At 39.5% G+C, this 19763-nt stretch overlaps 1 pseudogene; it reads left to right on the top strand.

Moving 5' to 3' along the window:
* Positions 1 to 9318: 9318 nt before the first annotated feature.
* LOC123589678 lies at positions 9319 to 18892 on the top strand (annotated as a pseudogene).
* Positions 18893 to 19763: the final 871 nt, after the last annotated feature.

The raw sequence follows: 19763 nt of genomic DNA on the forward strand, positions 1-19763 counted from the left end.
CACTTTATTAAGCTTAATCCATTCTATTTTCTATTACTTTCTGTGCTCATTCCCACTATTAATTTCCAGTTGCTGCTGTAACAAATTACCATTAAAAAGTTGCTTAAAAAAACACAAATTGATTATCTTACAGATCCGGGAGGTAAAAAATCCAAATTAAGTCTTATAGGACTAAAATCAAGGTGTCAGCAGGGCTGCATTCCTTCTGGAGTCTCCAAAGAGAATCTATTTCCTTGCCTTTCCCAGCTTCCTGAAGCCTCCTGCATTCCTGGGCTCATGGCCTTTCCATCTTCAAAGTCAGCACCATGGCATTTTCAAATCTCCCTCACCCCCGCTTCCATTGCCACATCTCCTGCTCCAACTCTGGCTCTCCTACCCCCCCTCTATCCCTTAAAAGGACCCTTGATTACATTGGGTTGACCCAGATAGTCCAGGATAAACTCCTCATATAAAATCCATCATATCTACAAAGTGCCTTTTGCTATTTAAGGTAATATATACACAGGTCTCAGACATTAGGACATGGGCATCTTTGGGAAGCCATGACTTTGTCTAGCATTAATGATTCTCTTACCTTACCCTAGTTTTTCTTTTTTTCCAAAATACTTATCAACTTTAACATGCTTTACCTATCTACTAGATTTATTGTTGGTCATCCCTCTACCATAATGTGAGCTCCATGAAGACATGAATCTTTGTGTCTTTTTTTTTTTTTTTTTTTTTGACTGATATACCTCTAGCAACTAGAATAGTCCCTGGCATATAGTAGATGTTCAATGAATATTCGTTGATTGAAAGAAAAGGAAGTACTCATCTAGATAAATCAAGAAGAGAAAATATCTTTGTTTATCTTTCCAAACATGTCAAACAGGAGAGGAAACAGAAGGAGCCTGTTCCACAGCAGCCAGCTTTCTGAACCGATTTGTAAACATGGAAACCTAGAGGTTCTCCAACTTCTCTGTGTACAAACATAACCTGAGAGACTTATTTACAAATTCAGGTTCTCTAGCCCCATCCTTCCCAAGTCCAGATTTAGATTTGTTAAGTCTTGAGTGGGGCTCAAGCCAACCCCACTGGGCTGAGGGCTATAATCCATGTTGGGCAAACATTGCTGGTGCCTCCTTGATAAACCTTCCAAAGCAGAGGTTCTCAACCTTTACCTGCACAATGGAACTTCCTAAGGAGTTTCATAAACTATCAATGCCTATACCCTATCCCCAGCAATTCTGTTACTTGGTCTGGGGTGCAGCACGGGCACTGGGATTTTTAAAGCTCCTGCTTATTTCTAATGTGCATCCGTGGTTGAGAACCACTGTTCTGTAATAATCAGACTCACTCAGATTTTACATGGCTGCCCATGATAAAGACTATATTTCCAAGTCTTTCTTGCAGTTAGATGAGGCCAAATGAGATTTGGACACACCAGGCAACCTTCCTCAAAAGATGGCACATACCCCTCCCTCCTCCTTTTTCTTTTCCCTCCCTCCTGCTACTTAGGATGCAGATGCTGCCCTCTTGAACAAGACCACACGAGTGGAGCCACTGGATGGAAGGAGCTTAGGCAACAAAAGCAAAAACAAATGGGACTACGTCAAACTTAATAACTTCTGTGCACCAAAGGAAACAATGAACAGAGTGAAAAGGCAACCTACAGAATGGGAGAAAATATTTGCAAATCATGTATCTGGTAAAAGAATAATGTCCAGAATGTATAAGGACCTTCTAAAACTCAACAATAGAAACAAAATAACCTGATTATTAAAAGGGCCAAAGGACTTGAATAGAATTTCTCTATTCTTTATTTCTCATTTGAAGAAATACAGATGGCCAACAAGCATATGAAAATTCATCATAAAAGAATTGCAGATCAGAACTACCATGAGATATCACTTCACACACATTAGGATGAAAATAATAGAAAATAATAAGTATTGGCAAGAATACAGGGAAGTTGGAGCCCTTGTGCACTAGTGAGAAAATGATGCAGCCATCATGAAAAGCAGTATGGTGGTTCCTCCAAAAAATTTGAAAAAGAATAACTAGGGCCATTTGGGTGACTCAGTTGGTTAAGTATCCAACTTTGGCTCAGGTCATGACCTTGTGGTCATGAGTTCAAGCCCCATGTCAGACTCTCTGCTGTCCGTACAGAGCCAGCTTTATATCCTCAGTCTCCTTCTCTCTCTGCCCCTCCCCCCTCAAAAATAAATAAATTAAAAAAAAATAACCATATGGCCTAGAAACCCCACTTCTGGGTATATATCCCCAATGTCCATCAACAGAAAAATGAGTAAAAAAAAAAAAAAAAAGAGAGAGAGAGAGAGAGAGAGATACCTACAATGGAAGATTATGCAGCTTAAAAAACAAGGGAATTCCCTTACATGCTACAACCTGGATGAACCTTGAGAACAATATGCTAAGTGAAATAAGGCAGTCACAAAAGCACAAATATTTTATGACTCCATTTATATAAAGTATCTAAAATAGTAAAAATCATAGAAACATTAAATACAAAGATAGCAGCCGGGGAAAGTGGGAGGAGGAATTAGTTTTTAATGGGTATACAGTTTCAGCTTTGCAAGATGAAGTTTTAGATATCAGTATATATTTAACACTAATGAACTGTACACTTAAAAGTGGTTAAGATGGTAAATTTAATGTCATGTGTTTTTTTTACCACATTTTTAGAAAGCTTTGAATCTGATTTTCTGAATCATCCGTCACTACTGATGATTTCCTTTATTTTTGGCCTTATTCTCCTGGAATTCAATGTTTTTCTTCCATATGACACAATCTCTTTCATTAACCACCCCCCCCACCCCCACCCCAGTGACACACATAGCAGTTCATAGGCAAGCCTAGTCAGCTCACTCTAGACCATCTCAGACTCCCTGGACCCCTGGTTCCTGCATGCTGGGTGAGAGGATGGGTACTGTCTGCAGCCCCCTCGTTTTCCCATGTCCAGCATCTCCTTCAGTGCCCACTTGTGAAGGTGATAGCTTCCTGGATTCCATTCTCCCTATTTTGCTCTACTATTCCCTGACAAAGCTTCAACTGCTTGCTCCCTATCTGCTTCCAAATCCATCTCTGTAGCACCTCACTCATTTCCAGATGCCTTCTAGTCTTATCCAGATAGATGCCATGCACCTGCAAGATAACAGCCCACCAGATAGACTCATTGCATGCACCCCAAAACAGATTTATTTTTTCTCATCAAGACTTCTTACTCTTTCCCCATCCATATCAAATCAGTCATCACAAACGTCATTGGTTGTACCTTTCAAGGCTCTGTGGGTGCCCTCTTTTCAATTCCACTGTTATCATCTGGGCTCTTGCAACTGAAATTGCTGAATCCAGTGTGCGGCAATTATTAAAATCTTAGTAACTAGTACCTAGCTATTTTTTTCCCTTCCTCTTTCTCTCCCTCTCTTCTTCCTTCATTTTTCTCTTCCCATCCAATCCATTGTCATACTGCCACCAAAGTTATCTTTCTAAAAACCAGATTTGGTTGTTACTCCAAAATCTTTAGTGGATCCCTGTGGTCTCTGAGAAAAAGTCCAATCGTAACATTGTATACAAGTGCTGCCTCCACCTGGCCTGTCTACCTTCTTCGCTGATAAGAGAGTCAGTGCCTGTGCTAATGAACACAGCAGGCTCTAAAGTAGAACCAGACCCCAAATTTGACTCAGTTTTAATATCTATATTAACTTGGGCAAATCACTCATTACCCCTAAGTCTTAATCACCTCATCTGTAAAATGAGGATAACTATGACACCTACCTATGGTTTTGTGAGGATGAATGAAATATTGTGCTTAATGTTATTGTGATTATTATCATTATTCTCTTTCCAAAACGTTCCAGCTGCACTTAACTCACCATACCCTGAACAAAATGTCTTTCCAGGGCTGTTTTTCCTTCCTGATTGGCTCCTTCCACCTCCATTCCATTTCCTCTCTACCTCCATACCTCTTTCCGACCTTTCAAAATCCACCTTGTCTGTGGAGCTTTTTCTCACTTCCCCATAACTTGATTCTCTCCATCAAGTTTCCCATAGCACTTGATACATGCACTATTATTTGATCAGTTCTGAGTCATTGCCCATCAATAACATCTTGTCTCACTGTGAAGCATAAGACAGAACTGGCTGAAAATAATAAAAGACATCCTGAGAAAAAAGAGGGAGTAAACAGACAAATATTAGCACTTAATAGTTTTAAATTGTATGCAAAAAGTTACCAAAATCCAAAGGCTGATGGAAAAAACTTGGGGAGGAAAATGTTACCAGGAAATATAATACAAGTTTACTTTTTAATTATGTAAAGAGCTCCTAGCAAATTTGAAGAGCTTAAATGCCGACAGGGTTTGGTTCGTAAATGGTGATACATCTGTAAATAAAACATTATGTGACCATGAAAAAGATTAAGGTGAATCAGTAGGTGTCAGCATAGATGTCCATGGCATATTAAAGTGTGAAAATATGAAGTGAGATCTACTTTATGTGTCTGTATCTGGAAGAATATGCCCCAAATTGTTAACAGTTATTCTGTAAATAAGAATATGGACCTAAGGAGTGAAGGAAAACTTTCACATCTTCTTTCAAAAGTAACCACTTACTATTTTTATAATTTTAAAAAATTAAGTAAATAAATAGACCATCAGGGGCCCCTGGGTGGGTCAGTTGGTTAAGCATCCAACTCTTGATTTCGGATCAGGTCATGAGCTCACAGTCATGAGATTGAACCCTGTGTCGGGCTCCACCCTGGGCCTGGTGGATTTTCTTTTAAGAAAATAAGAAATCTTTTAAGATTTTCTCCCTCTCCCTCTGCCCCTCCCCTGTTTGTGCTCTCTTGCATGCTCGCTCTCTCTAAAAAATAAGTGAATAAACCATCAATCTGGCAAAAGATACATCAACTATAAATAAATGGGGGGATATGGACAGATGATTTAGAAAAGAAAAGAGATGATGAATGAATGCAAGGAAAAATATTGAATTTTGGCAAGTAAAAATAAAGTAGTGATGAAGTGTTTATTAAAAATAGTCAAACAAAGAATAACCTACTAAATTATACTTCATGCTGGCAAAGATGCATTGAAATGGACACTTTCTTGTATTTTTTGTGACATTTAAATTTTATGTAAGTCCTTAGGGGTAAATATTGGCAATTTGTATCAAGGGCAACAAGAATGTTCATGTTTTATGGTTCACTCACTTCTGGATGTATCTCACTTCAGAGATAATTCAACCTAACGAAAGGTCATATGCATAAAGACAGTGAAAATTTGGAAGCAATTTGAGATAGAGTGGTTAAATAAAATAAAGGACAGTTGTTGTGGGGAATTAAATAATCTATGCTATTTACAGGGATCTAGTAAGAGCTCAGTACCTGTTAGCTGCAGCTATTATTATTATTATTACTATTACTATTATTATGACAATGGTACTCACTATACAAATTGTGTCATTAAAAATTATCATTGCAAAACTAAAAGGCAACTGATGGAATGGGAGAAGTTGTTTGCAAACAACATATTAGATAAAGGGTTACTGTCCAAAATCCACAAAGAAATTATCAAACTCAACACCCAAAAAACAAATAATCCAGTGTAGAAATGGGCAAAAGACATGAATAGACACTTCTCCAAAGAAGACATCTAGATGGCCAACCAACACATGAAAAAATGCTCCACATCACTCATCATCAGGGAACTATAAATCAAAACCACAATGAGATACCACCTCACACCTGTCAGAATAGCTAAAATTAACAACTCAGGCAACAACAGATGTTGGTGAGGATGTGGAGAAAGAGGATCTCTTTTGCACTGTTGTTGGGAATGCAGACTGGTGCAGCAATTCTGGAAAACAGTATGGAGGTTCCTCAAAAAATTAAAAATACAACTACCCTACGACCCAGCAATGGCACTACTAGATATTTATCCAAGGGATACAGGTATGCTGTTTCAAAGGGGCACATGCACCCCAATGTTTATAGCAGCGCTATTGACAATAGCCAAAGTATGGAAAGAGCCCAAATGTCCATTGATGGATATATATATATATATCTCACATCTTCTTTATACACACACACACACACACACACACAGTGGAGTATTACTCGGCAATCAAAAAGAATGAAATCTTGCCACTTGCAACTACGTGGATGGAACTAGAGAGTATTATGCTAAGCGAAAATTAGTCAATCAGAGAAAGACAAATATCATATGACTTCACTCATATGAGGACTTTAAGATACAAAACAGATGAACATAAGGGAAGGGAAACAAAAATAATATAAAAACAGGGAGGGGGACAAAACAGAAGAGACTCATAAATATGGAGAACAAACTGAGGATTACTGGAGGGGTTGTGGGGGGGGGTGGGCTAAATGGGTAAGGGGCATTAGGGAATCTACTCCTGAAATCATTGTTGCACTATATGCTAACTAACTTGGATGTAAATTAAAAAAAAATAAACTATTTTAAAAAATTATCACTGTTGGGGCACTCAGGTGGCTCAGTTGGTTGGGTATCTGACTCTTGATTTCAGCTCAGGTCATGATCAAGCCCCACCTTGGGCTCTGTGCTGAGCATGGAGCCTGCTTGAGATTCTCTCTCTCCCTCTCTCTCTCAGCCCCTTTCCCCCTCAAAATGAAATAAAATAAACATTTAAAACAAATCATCATTGTCAAGCCTATGGAGCAACAAGTGTCCTACAGTATAACTATGTAAAAACATATAATATTAAAAAATATACAAAATGGTTATGGATGTGTTAGAATACCAGAGTAAGGGTGATTCTTTATATTTTTCTCATGTGTTCCAAACTCTTGGTAATATTATTATATATACACTATAATTTAAAAATGAATTTTAAAAATTTCAGCCTATTATTCATCAAGCCTCGAGTCCGTATTTTAAAAACCATATATATCTCCCAAAATTAATACTATCAAAATGTTCAGGAGCTAGTAAAGAAACGTTTAGAGCTATATTGAGTTTGTCACACATTCAAATGTGACATTCATAATATGAAGGATAAAGTTACTTTCTAAGAATTACACCAGTAAACATTAACACAATGAAAGATATCTATGAAAAAAAGCCTAGTACACTTTTCAAAATCTTAATTGAGGCTTAAGAAACACCTGAATCCAAATAAGGTTACTAAAAACAAGTTGTAATGTAGGTGAAAAAAAAGCTATAGCTGAATTAACTTACTGAAAATTGAACAGAGACTAGAATAGCAGAGATGTGTGGGTTACGTTAGCGGTTCAAACTTGAGAAATGCACTGACATCTTGTGAAGGAAAAATTATGACCCTCAAATGTTGACCTATTTTATTTTTAATATGATGTTACTTAAATATATACAAATAGAAAACTAGGTATAAAATGCCTTATTCTTTTTTTGTACCAATATTTATGTATTTATTCACACATTTGATAAAAATGTCACAGGTAGAAGTGAAGTCATTACAATGACATAAGTAACTGTATAGACTGACCCAAAGTACGGAGTCAAGTTGCCAAAAATCAGAACATGAGCAGCACACAGTTCCTTAACACTGTGCACTCACACACTCTTGTCCACATCCATCCATGCCACAACAGTCACAGGCACTAAGTTCAGATAAAACGCAGAGAACTTCTCCCTGGCTTCAAGTCCTAGGGATGAGAAGAGAGAAATGATCAGTGAAAAGATGCTAGAACTGCTCAACACATCGCTCTGTTCTGCCAACAACTCAGAGAAGATAAGACATGAAACTCTGGAGCAGTTATTTCCTTATAAATGCCATATTCTTAGGGCGCCTGGGGGGGCTCAGTTGGTTAAGCATTGAACTCTTTGATTTTGGCTCACGTCATGATCTCATGGTTCGTGGGTTGAAGGCTGGCGTTGGGCTGTGTGCACACACCATGGAGCCTGCTTAGGATTCTCTCTCTCTGTCTCTCTCTCTGCGACTCCCTCTCTCTCAAAATAATAATTAAAAATTTTTTAAAGTTAATGACTTATTCTTATAGCTGCTTATACAGGTGTAAAACCAAAGGAGATTTTTAAATTAAATATAATTATATGGGGCACCTGGGTGGCTCAGTCGGTTAAGCATCTGACTCTTGATTTCAGCTCAGTTTGTGAGATTGGGCCCCATGTCAGGTTCTGTGATGACAGCAGGGAGACTGCTTGGGATTCTCTCTCCCTCTCTCTCTGCCCCTCCCCACTCACGTGCTCTCTCTCAAAATAAATAAATACTTTAAATAATAATAATAAAATTAAATATAGCTATACCAGATAAGTAAGATTCAAATGCATAGCATTAATTTAATATGATGGGTAATGTTTTCTAAAAAGGAAATTCAAATTAAACCCACGAGATACCATTTCCTACCCACCAGAATGGCTAACATGAAAAACAATGACAAGGAAGTCTAGCAATTGAAACAATTGTTGGCAAGGAAGTGGAGAAACTAAAACAATCATACATTGATGGAAAATGTAAAATTGTGAAACACTTCGGAAAATGTGGCAGTTTCTCATAAAGTTAAATATCATCTACCATATGACCCAACAATTTCACTCCTAGGTACTTTCCAGAAGAGAAATGAAAATATATGTCCACAAAAAGACTTATACAAGTCTTTTTATTCATACCATCTTTATTCTTAATAGCCAAAGATCAGAAACAACCCAATGTCCTTCAACAGGTGAATGGATGAACCAAGTATGGTATATTTTCATACAGCAGACTCAGCAATAGAAAGCCAAAGAATACCAAAGCCTAATAGTGCAAAGTTAGCTCCTGACTGTCAGAAATGACTTTTTCTTTTTCATTGGTGTGCAAATACACCACAGTAGCTATCACACAAAAGCTTTTTTGCATGTTATTGTACATAAATTTTACCTTAAAAAATATATAAATATAAATATTAAGAAGGAGTATTACAGACAGTGAGTGGAGCTAATAAACTGAACATTTGTGTGATTGTCGCTTGAGGACAAGTAATGCTGGCAACTGAAGGGAAAACAGATTGCAGAATTCAAATGCAGAATTCAAAGCAGCTTTCCACCATTTGACAAGGACAGTGGTGGACATTAAAAGTTTGGAAACTGTAATGAGGACTCTTGGGCAAAACTCCATAGCAAAGTTTCAGGATAAATGAATGAAGCAAATGATAATGAAAATAGTACAACTGAGTTCCTGGACTTTCTGACAATGATGGCAAGAAAAGTGAAAAACAGGGACAGAGAGTAAAGAAGTTAGAGAAGCATTCTTGTGTTTAATAGGAATGACAATGGCTATGTTAGTGTGATAGAATTATGTCACATGATAAAACACCTTGGAGAAAAGTTAACAGATGAGGAGGTTGATGAAATGATCAGGGAAGCAGATATTAGTATTGATAGTCAAGTAAACTATGAAGAATTTGCATAAATGATGTCAGCAAAGTGAGAATATTGTACAAAATGTGTTGAAGTTTCTGTACAAAATTGTTTGCTTTTTTCTTTGTAAAAGCTTCTTCATACTATCAAAAGAATATAAATCCACAGTCATTAGATTTAGTCCTCTGTGTTTTTCTTCCTTATTTTACTATCATTGTCCTATACCTTATTTTAGAAAGTGCATCAAGGGGCGCCTGGGTGGCTCAGTCGGTTAAGCAGCCGACTCTTGGTTTTGGCTTAGGTCATGATCTCACGGTTCAAGAGTTACAGCCCCACATTGATGTCAACTCAGAGCCTGCTTGGGATTCTCTGTCTCTCTCTCTACCCCTCCCTCTCTCTCTGCCCCGCTCCCAGGCTCACTCACACTCTTTCTCTCCCTCTCAAACTAAATAAACAAACTTAAAAAAAAATAGAAAGTGCATCAAGTAGCATGTGGCTTACTAAATTAATGGTTGTCAAACTTTTTGGGTTCAGCATCCCTTTATGTTTTAAAATTTTATTGAAGATTTTTAAGGCTTTCTATTTATATTAATTATATCTATTAAAATTTGCCATATTAGAACTTAACACAGAATTTTAAAACATTTATTACAAAATGATAATAAACTCTTACATGTTGACATAAATATTTTTAAAATACTTCCTCTTCTAAAACCAAAACAATAGTGAGAAAAGTGGTCTCATTTTACATTTTTGCATATCTCTTTAATGTCTGGCTTGGTAAAAGACAGCTGGATTTTCTTTAAAAAAATTTTTTTTTAATGTTTATTTATTTTTGAGAGAAAGACATGGAATGTGAGTGGGGGAGGGGCAGAGAGGGAGACACAGAATTCCAAGCAGGCTCCAGGCTCTGAGCTGTCAACACAGCTCCATGTGGGGCTGGAATTCACAAACCCGGAGATCGTGACCTGAGCCAAAGTCAGACATTCAACGATTAAGCCACCCACACGCACCATCGTTACTTGCTTTTTAAGCTTTCTTTAATTCTTAAAGAAAATCTAGTTATGGCACTATTGACAAACAAGTTATATATTTGATTTCCAACTTAAAAAAAAAAACACAATTAATTTTGTAAGAAACTGCCATACTGTCTTCCAAAATGTACCATTTTGTATTCTCACCAGCAATGACTGAGAGTTCCTGTTACTCCACATCCTCACCAATGCCTGGTATTGTCAGTGTTTTGGAAATTTAGCCGTTCTAATAGGTGTGCAGTCGTGTGTCATTGTTTTCACTTGCAATTCTCTAATAATATATGATGTTGAGCATATTTTCACATGCATATTTGCCATCTGTGTAGCTTCTTTGGTGAGGTGTCTGTTCAGATCTTTTGCCATTTTTAAGCAGGCTGTTAGTTTTCTTACTGCTGAATTTAAAAGGTTCTTTTAACTGAGGAGGCTCAGTCAGTTGAGCATCCAACTTTGGCTCAGGTCCTGATCTCACGGTTCATGGGTTCAAGCCCAGCGTCGGGCTCTGTGCTGACAGCTCCAAGCCTGGAGTCTGCTTCCGATTCTGTGTCTCCCTCTCTTTCTGTCCCTCCCCCGCTCATGCTCTATCTCACTCTCAAAAATAAATAAACATTAAATTTTTTTTAATAAATAAAATTTCTTTATATATTTGGGACACCTGTCCTTTAGAAAATATCGAGTTTTGCAAAGATTTTCTCCCAGTATATGACATATTTTTTCATTTTCTCCACAGTGTCTTTCACAGAGCAGGAGCTTTTAATTTTAATGAAGTCCAACATCAATTCTTTCTTTCATGGATCATGCTTTTGGTGTTGTATCTAAAAAGTCAATGCCAAGCCCAAGGTTACCTAGATTTTTCATCTATATTATCTTCTAACAGTTTTGTAGTTTTGCCAGAGGTTAGGGGAAGAGAAGGACAAATCGTGGAATAGGGGGGACTTTTAGGGCAATGAAACTATGCTCTATGATACAGTAATGATGGGCACATGTCATTATACATTTGTGAAAATGCATAGACTGTACTTACACAAAGAGTGACCCCTAATGTGAACTACTGGACTTTAATTAATAAAAATGTATCAATATTGGTTCATCGGTTGAAACAAATGTGTGACACTAATACAAGGCGCAAATGTAGGGGAAACAGTGGGAGAAGTGGTATATAGAAACTTTCTGTACTTTTGCATCAATTTTCCATAAACCTAAAACACTTCTAAAACTAAAGTCTACTAATTGTTTAAATTATAACTAGCCCCCAAACTACCACAAAACAGGCAAGTATTACAAAATGAAATTATTAAGGGTGCCTGGCTGGTTCAGTCAGTGGAGCATGTGGCTCTTGATCTTGGGATTGTGGGTTCAAGCCTCACGTTGGGTGTAGGGTTACTTAAAAATAAAAAATCTTAAAAAAAAAAGGAAATTCAAGTGAGGTTTTGTTTGTTCGTGATTATCAGAACTCATACTTTATCAACACTGTGTAGAGACAATTCTTGAAAGCCCAATTTGAAAGGATCAACTTTTTTTATCCTCATGAAATTGTCCTATTCACTTCCAGATGTGATTAGGGTTGTGACATATTGAAATCTTCGTGAACATTATTAATCCAATTAATGTTGGCATTGGGAACAGAGAGTTTATTCATGAGGTATTTACTACTTCATCTGCTGTTATGAACTGTTGCCAGTGGCATTTACAAAGCAAAGGCCTCACACCAGAACTACTTGCAGTGAAAGGTGGCATCTGGGGCGCAGGTGTTGAGGTCAGCATGCTGGGCTATGAGTGCTGAATGGCACACGTTTGTCCATCATTTTCCTCTAGTCAGCTATTGGGAAACTTTGGTTCATCCAGCTTGATAGGATAGGATAACACTCAGCTTTCACTTGGCAAGAACCACAAATGCAGGAAAGGCCATGAAAGCACAGGATGGTGCTTGTGTTTAAGAGAATCTTGAGCTTAGGTGAAGTTTTGTAAAAGGAGAATTAAATTGTTAAAAACTCATCCCAATCTGTCCGGCCTTGATTGATGGAGACTGTCTCCTGGTCACTAAAGAGGTGTGTTCTTTTTTGGGATAGAGATCGATCATGAAGCTTGTTCATGGCTTCTTTCTGATCAGCAGCTTAGTTTTCTAAGAACCTTCACATTGGGACAGGAGTCCTTGGAGAGTGGAACTGAGTTTTGAGGCTACTACCAGGGTAATGTCCCATTTATAAATTAATAAATGGACCATCTGGCTTAAAAACCAAGGAGTTCTTTTAGAAAGAATCTCTCCCAGGGGCGCCTGGGTGGCGCAGTCGGTTAAGCGTCCGACTTCAGCCAGGTCACGATCTCGTGGTCCGTGAGTTCGAGCCCCGCGTCAGGTTCTGGGCTGATGGCTTAGAGCCTGGAGCCTGTTTCCGATTCTGTGTCTCCCTCTCTCTCTGCCCCTCCCCCGTTCATGCTCTGTCTCTCTCTGTCCCAAAAATAAATAAACGTTGAAAAAAAAATTTTTTAGAAAGAATCTCTCCCTAAGACCCTACCTATGTTGAGAACATGAAAGACTAGAGTTCCTTGACCTATAATATCGTTGGCCACATTCTGTACTGTGGAGACCTCATCAAGGTAGAGCACTGCCAAAGCACCAGCCCACTGTCTCTACGGGTCATAGTGTGAGTCTGTGGCTGTCTACGGGTCATAGTGTGAGTCTGTGGCTGTCATTTCCCCCGGGAGATGCTAGATTCCAGCTCTCCCTTATGTTTTGTATCCTTCACAGCTCCTGGCATAAGGCCTTGCAGCATGGCAGGTTGCTGAGTCAATGTTGATCTACTGCAGCTCTGACTTCAGATTCCATCAGGGCAGTTTTTGTTTCAGAAAGTAAACAGGAGAAGAGTGGACCTAGCCTGGCACTGGCCAATTTAGCAGTTTAAAGGTATAAGCTCTTCAAAATGTGGGCAATTCCTCTGATTTTCTGGGTCTGTCTTTGCTCCCAGGGCCCCTCAGATGAAATAAATTCACTTCTCCCAAGGAACTCTCAAAAACACACTCCCTACTGAGGGTGGATCTGTCTATATTTCTAGGACTCATATCTGAAATCCTCCTTTAAATCCTTCCCCTCCCTAGGCTACCTCCCACCCATCTGCAGGGGTAGCAAACACGGATCTCAGTGGGGCAGACAGCCAGTTTGCATGAGGGAAGGAGGCCTGTTAACATGGGGGCTGGTGTGAATTGTGACAAACTGAAAGGCATTCGTATTTGCAAGTTCTTAAAACTGTCCTGGTCAAATCAAATGCATGAACTGGAAGTCCAGTTCAGTCACCTATAGCCAATGTGGGATGTTTGATCCTCACCGTATGGTATAAACTGCTTAGGTGTGAACAAAAGGGCTTTTCCAACCTGGCTTCCCACAGCTTGCCCTTCAAGTCCAGCCACTCCCACCTACGTCCCTACACTCTGCTTACATGACATACTTTTATGCATGCCCTCCCTGGTCACCTTTGCATGTGCATTCTTTTTGTTCCCCAGCATTTATCAAACACCTAATGCAGCAGGCACTAAAATAGGTGTTGAGGAAACAAACGTGAACAAGAGTTTCTGACCTCATGGAGTTTACAGGGTCGTGAGAGACATATACATTAGATACTTACCAGCCTGTGATAAGGGATATGAGAGCAGTACAGGGTGTGACTGAAACGTACACAAAGAGCACCTTGCCAGATCAGGGAGAGCAGGTTTGGGAAGGCTTTTCAGAGGAGTAGATATTAGCTGCAGCTGAAGGGGAGCTGAAGAAGCAAGGATGAGGGTGAAAGGGTAAGGGAGGGTGTAGGAGAGGGCTTCCTAGAAAAAGAAGCAGCACTTGTAAAGGTCCCTAAGGAAACTGACATTCCATGTGATTTGAGACTAAGGATGTGAGAAGGGTGGCATAAGATAAAACTGGGAAGGTGAGCAAAGTCCAGATCTTCCCAAGCTTTGTGGCCAAACAAAGGAGTTCAGATTTTGTCCTCAGGGCAATGGGCAGCCACCAACAGTTTTTAGTCAAAGACCATTTGGACCCAAATTTGCCTTTTAGAAGAATCACTCTGGCTTCAGTGTGGAGGACAGGCTGACGTAGCAAGCCTGGAGATAAAGAGGACAATTACAGGGTCATCATAATAAACCAGCCAGAGATGATGGTGGCCTGGCCTGAGGAACAACACTGGGGTGGAAAGCATGGACCAGACTTGGGAGACAGAAGTGACATACCTCAGAGATTGATTATGAGATTAGGAGGAGGTGTCAATGATGAACGTGGAGTGCCCTGATCTAGTCATCCTTTCAGCTTAATTCTCTCATTAGCCCTCATGGACCTTCCAGGCACCTTCTACCTGCTGCCCCAGCACTCTGTCCCACTGCTAGTTTAGCACAGCGTATTGTTTAATGGTGACAGGTTGTTCATCCTATTTCCTTGTTATGTTGGGCAGGGACCCTGTGTCAGTCAGGGTCAAATTAGGAGATGGAAGCCATACAGTAATTTTAACAGCTTAAGTTTAATGTGTAGAATTACACCTTACACAAGAAATTTCAGTAAAGACAACTCTAAAGAATATAGGATCAGCAGATATAAGGTTCATCGACCACCTCTGAGGCTGGGGTAGAGCACTAGGCCTGAGAACCAGACCCAGTTGGAGAGGACGTGGCTGTGGAAATTGGATGGCACAGTTGCTTGGTGCTGTGCCAATGGTAGTTGCTGGAAATCTGCCCTCCAGAATTTGCTGGAAACCTACCTTCTGAGGTCCCAAAGAAAGCCATTTCATAGAAAGGTGTCTCACTGGAGGCACCCTCCTACAAAGCCAACTAAAGGGTGTTGCAGGGGAAAGCTGCTGGGTGCTGCTTACCACTATTACTACCGAAGCCAGGCTCTGGAAGAACTACATGAGCTGCAGAGTCGTGGCGCTGGAAAAGCCTTCTGTGTTGCAGGAGCTGGGCACTGAGGAATCCATACATACTTCTGGAACCACTGAAATACACCAGAATAAGAAGGAAAACCCCTTGCTCATGCAATCGCTCGCCAGAGCCCACAGCTGACAAAGCTTAACATTGTGTCACCTGACAAAGGAAAAATTACTTTTTAAAAAAGTTTATTGGGGTGCCTGGGTGGTTCAGTCGATGAAGCGTCCGACTCTGGCTCAGGTCATGATCTTGAGGTTCATGAGTTTGAGCCCTGCGTTGGGCTCTGTGTTGACAGCTCAGAGCCTGGAGCCTGCTTCAGATTCTGTGTCTCCCTCTCTCTCTGCCCCTCCCCCACTCACACTCCGTATCTTTCTCTCTCTGAAAAATAAGTAAACATTTTTTAGAAGTTTATTTATTTTGAGAGAGAGAGAGAGAGAGAGAGAGAGTAGGTGGGGGAAGGGCAGGGAGAGAGGTAGAGAGAGAATCCCAAGCAGGCTCTTGTGAGTGCAGAGCCGAACGCAGGGCTCAATCCCATGAACCATGAGATCATGATTTGAGCCAAGATCAAAAATTGGATGTCTAACTAACTAAGCCACCCAGGTGCCCTGGAAAAATTACTTTTAAATGGCCCAGCTCTGTTTTTGCACAAGCAAGCAATGAAGAGTGAATTTGGAGCCAAGAGGCAATAAATTGGTAAGCAGCACAGACCCCTTCTTGTTTATCCTCGCTGCTGGAGTACCACAGGGGGCTAGGAATCAACATGTCAAGAAAAGTTCAGAATGAAGAAATGTAAATTCAAGTCCTTTGTCTGTTTTTAAATTTTGTTGTTGTTGTTGATGAGTTTCATCAACTCATCAGATACATGATTTGCAAATATTTTCTCCCAGTACCATAGGTTGCTTTTTCATTCTCTTGAGAGTGTCCTTTGAAGTACAAAAGTTTTCAATTTTGATAAAGTTCAGTTTATCTATTTTTTCTTCTGTTGCTTGTGCTTTTAGGGTCATATCCAAGAAATCATTGCCAAATCCAACTTTTCTCCTATGTTTGCTTCTAAGAGTTTTATAAAGTCAGGTCTCATGTTTAGGTGTTTGATTTACTTTAATTTTTGTACGTAATGTAAGGTAAGGGGTCAACTTCATTCTTTTGCATGTGAATATCCTGTTTACTTAGCACCATCTGTTAAAAAGTACTTAACCATATATGCAAGGGCTTATTTCTGGGCTCTCCATTCTTTTCCATTGATCTATATGTCGGCCTTATTCTAGTACCACAGTTGTTAAAAAAATTTTTTTAATGTTTATTTATTTTTGAGAGGACGAGAGACAGAGTGTCAGTGGGGGAGGGGAAGAAAGAGAGGGAGACACAGAATCCGAAGCAGACTCCGGCTCTACACTGTCAGCACAGAGCCCAACACGTGGCTTGAACTCATGAACTTTGAGATTGTGACCTGAGCTGTAGTCGGACACTTAACCGACTGAGCCAACCAAGGGCCCCCACAGTTTTTTTTTTTTTGAAGTTTTGCTTATTTATTTTGAGACAGAGAACAAGACAGTGCATGTGAGTGGGGGGAAGGGCACAGAGAGAAGGAGAGAGAGAATCCTGAGTGCAAAGCCAGATGTGGGGCACAAACCCATGAACCATGAGATCATGACCTGAGCCAAAACCGAGAGTCTGATGCTTAACCCACTGAGCCACCCAGGCATACCACCATACTATTCTGATTACTTTAGCTTTGTAGTTTGTTTTGAAATAAGGGAGTGGGCCTCCAAATATTTTTTTTTTCAAGATTGTTTTGGCTATTCAAGATCCCTTCATATTCCATATGAATTTTAGGATGGGATTTTTCTACATCTGAAATAAAAATTATTATGTTGTGATGGGGATTGCATCAAATCTGGAGATCACTTTGGGTAGTGTGGAAATCTTAATTTTTCTATTTATTTACACCTTCCTTAATTTTCAGCAATGTTTTGTAGTTTTCAGTGTACAATTCTTTTGACTTCTTGATCAGATTTGTTCCTAAGTATTTTATTCTTTTTGAGGCTATCGTAAATGGAATGTTGTCAATTTCCTTTTTAGAATGTTACCATTGCTGATGAAAAATGTGACTGATTTTTCAATGTTGATTTTTGTATCCTGGGATTTTGCTGAATTTATTAGTTATAGCGTTTGTGTGTGTGTGTCTGTGTGTGTGTGTGGGGGGGGCTCTTTAGACTTTTCTACATATAAAATCATGTTATCAGCAAACAGGGATAATTTTGGGGTGCCTGGGTGGCTCAGTGGTTAAGCATCCAACTTCGGCTCAGCTCATGATCTCCCAGTTCGTGGGTTCAAGTCCTGCACTGGGCTCTGTGTTGACAGCTCAGAGCCTGGACCCTGCTTCGGATTCTGGGTCTTCCTCTCTTCCTCTCTCTCTCTCAGAAATAAAGAAATATTTTAAAATAAAATAAAATAAATAAAATAAAATAATTTAGACTTGTTTTCTGGCTTAACATATAGTCTATCCTGGAGAACATTCCATGGGCACTTGAGAAAAATGTGTATTCTGCTTTTGTTGGTTCAACTGTTCTATGCATGTCTGTTAGGTTTAATTGGTTTATAGTGTTGTTCAAGTCTTCTATTTTATTACTGATCTTTTGTCTGATTGTTCTATCTATTATTGCAAGTGGTCACTGATATGTCCAACTATTGTAGAGCTGTTTATTTCTCCCTTCAATTCTTTCAATGTTTGTTTCATATACTTTGGATTTCTGGTATTTTGTACATGTATGTTTATAATTATGGTATCTGCTTGCGAAGTTATCATCAATATAATGCCCTTCTTTGTCACTTGCAACAATTATTGACATAAGGTCTGTTTTGTCTCATATTAGTTTAGCTACCTTAGCTCTCTTCTTCTGGTTACCATACGTGAAATCTCTTTTCCATTCTTTCATTTTCAACCTATTTGCGTCAGATCTGAAATGAATGTCTTGGGCTTTTCCTCCTGCTCCTCCAACCCCAGTGCCACTCCGGCTGTACCACGCCGGCTCAGAGCTCTCTGCTCCTGTTGAACTAGCACCACTGTTGTCTCTCTCCAGCTGCAGACATCATTATCTACCAGGACTTCATCAGCCATGATGAGATATTCTCCAACAACTACAAAATCCATATCATGGACAGGCTATGCCTGGAAGTGGAGGGATCAGTAGGACAGAGGGTAACACTGATGACTGGTTCATTGGTGGAAATGCCTCTGACGAAGGCCCCAAAGGTGAAGGTACCAAAAGGACATTAATCACTGGTGTTGATGTTGTCATGAACCATCACTTGCAGGAAACCAGATTCACAAAAGAAGCATATAAGAAGTACATAAAAGATTACATGAAGTCAATCAACGGCAAACTTGAAGAACAGAGGCCAGAAAGACTAACAACTTTTATGAGAGGGACTGCAAAACAAATCAAGCACACCCTTGCTAATTTCAAAAACTACCAGTTCTTTATCGGTGAAAACATGAATCTAGATGGCATGGTTGTTCTGTTGGACTATTGTGAGAATGGTGTGACCTCATACCTGATTTTTTTAAATGATGGTTTAGAAATGGAAAAATGTTGGGGCGCCTGAGTGGCTCAGTTGGTTAAGCGTCTGACTTCAGCTCAGGTCATGATCGTCTGGTCTGTGAGTTCGAGCCCCACGTCAGGCTCTGTGCTGACAGCTCAGAGCCTGGAGTCTGCTTTGGATTCTGTGTCTCCCGCTCTCTGCTCCTGCCCTGCTCATGCTCTGTCTCTCTCCCTGTCTCAAAAATAAATAAACATTAAAATTAAAAAAAAAAAAGAAATGGAAAAATGTTAACAAATCTGGCTATCACTTTGGATATATCACCTGTTGTCATAACTGGCTTCTGCTTTTCATCCGCACAAACCAGGACTTAGATGAATAGGATTGATGTCTCTTGAGCACTTCAATAATTTTGACTTCAATTTATTTGAAGCTGAGGCATTGTTTTTAAGAAAAAAAAAAAAAACATGTCATGTAGGTTATCTAAAAATAAAATGCATTTAGGTGTGCCTGGGTGGCTCAGTCAGTTAAGGGTCCAACTTTGGCTCAGGTCATGATCTCCAGTCTATGAGTTTTAGCCCCACATCAGACTCTGTGCTGACAGCTCAGATCCTGGAGCCTGCTTCAGACTCTGTGTCTCCCTCTCTCACAGCCCGTCCTCCATTCTCTCTCTCTCCTCTCAAAAATAAACATTTAAAAAATTTTTAAATAAAATAAAATGCATAAAAACTCAAATGCAAAATAAGTATCTTGGGATGCCTGGCTAGCTCAGCTGTTGGAGCACGTGACTCTTGATGTTGGAGTCCTGAGCTCAAGCCCCACATTGGGTGTAGAGATCACTTTAAGTATTTTTAAATTTTATTTATTTATTTTGAAAGACAGAGAGAGTGTGAGCAGGGGAGGGGCAGAGAGAGAAAGA

This window comes from Leopardus geoffroyi, chromosome E3, assembly GCF_018350155.1.
Source record: "Leopardus geoffroyi isolate Oge1 chromosome E3, O.geoffroyi_Oge1_pat1.0, whole genome shotgun sequence".
Classification (NCBI taxonomy): Eukaryota; Metazoa; Chordata; class Mammalia; order Carnivora; family Felidae; genus Leopardus; species Leopardus geoffroyi.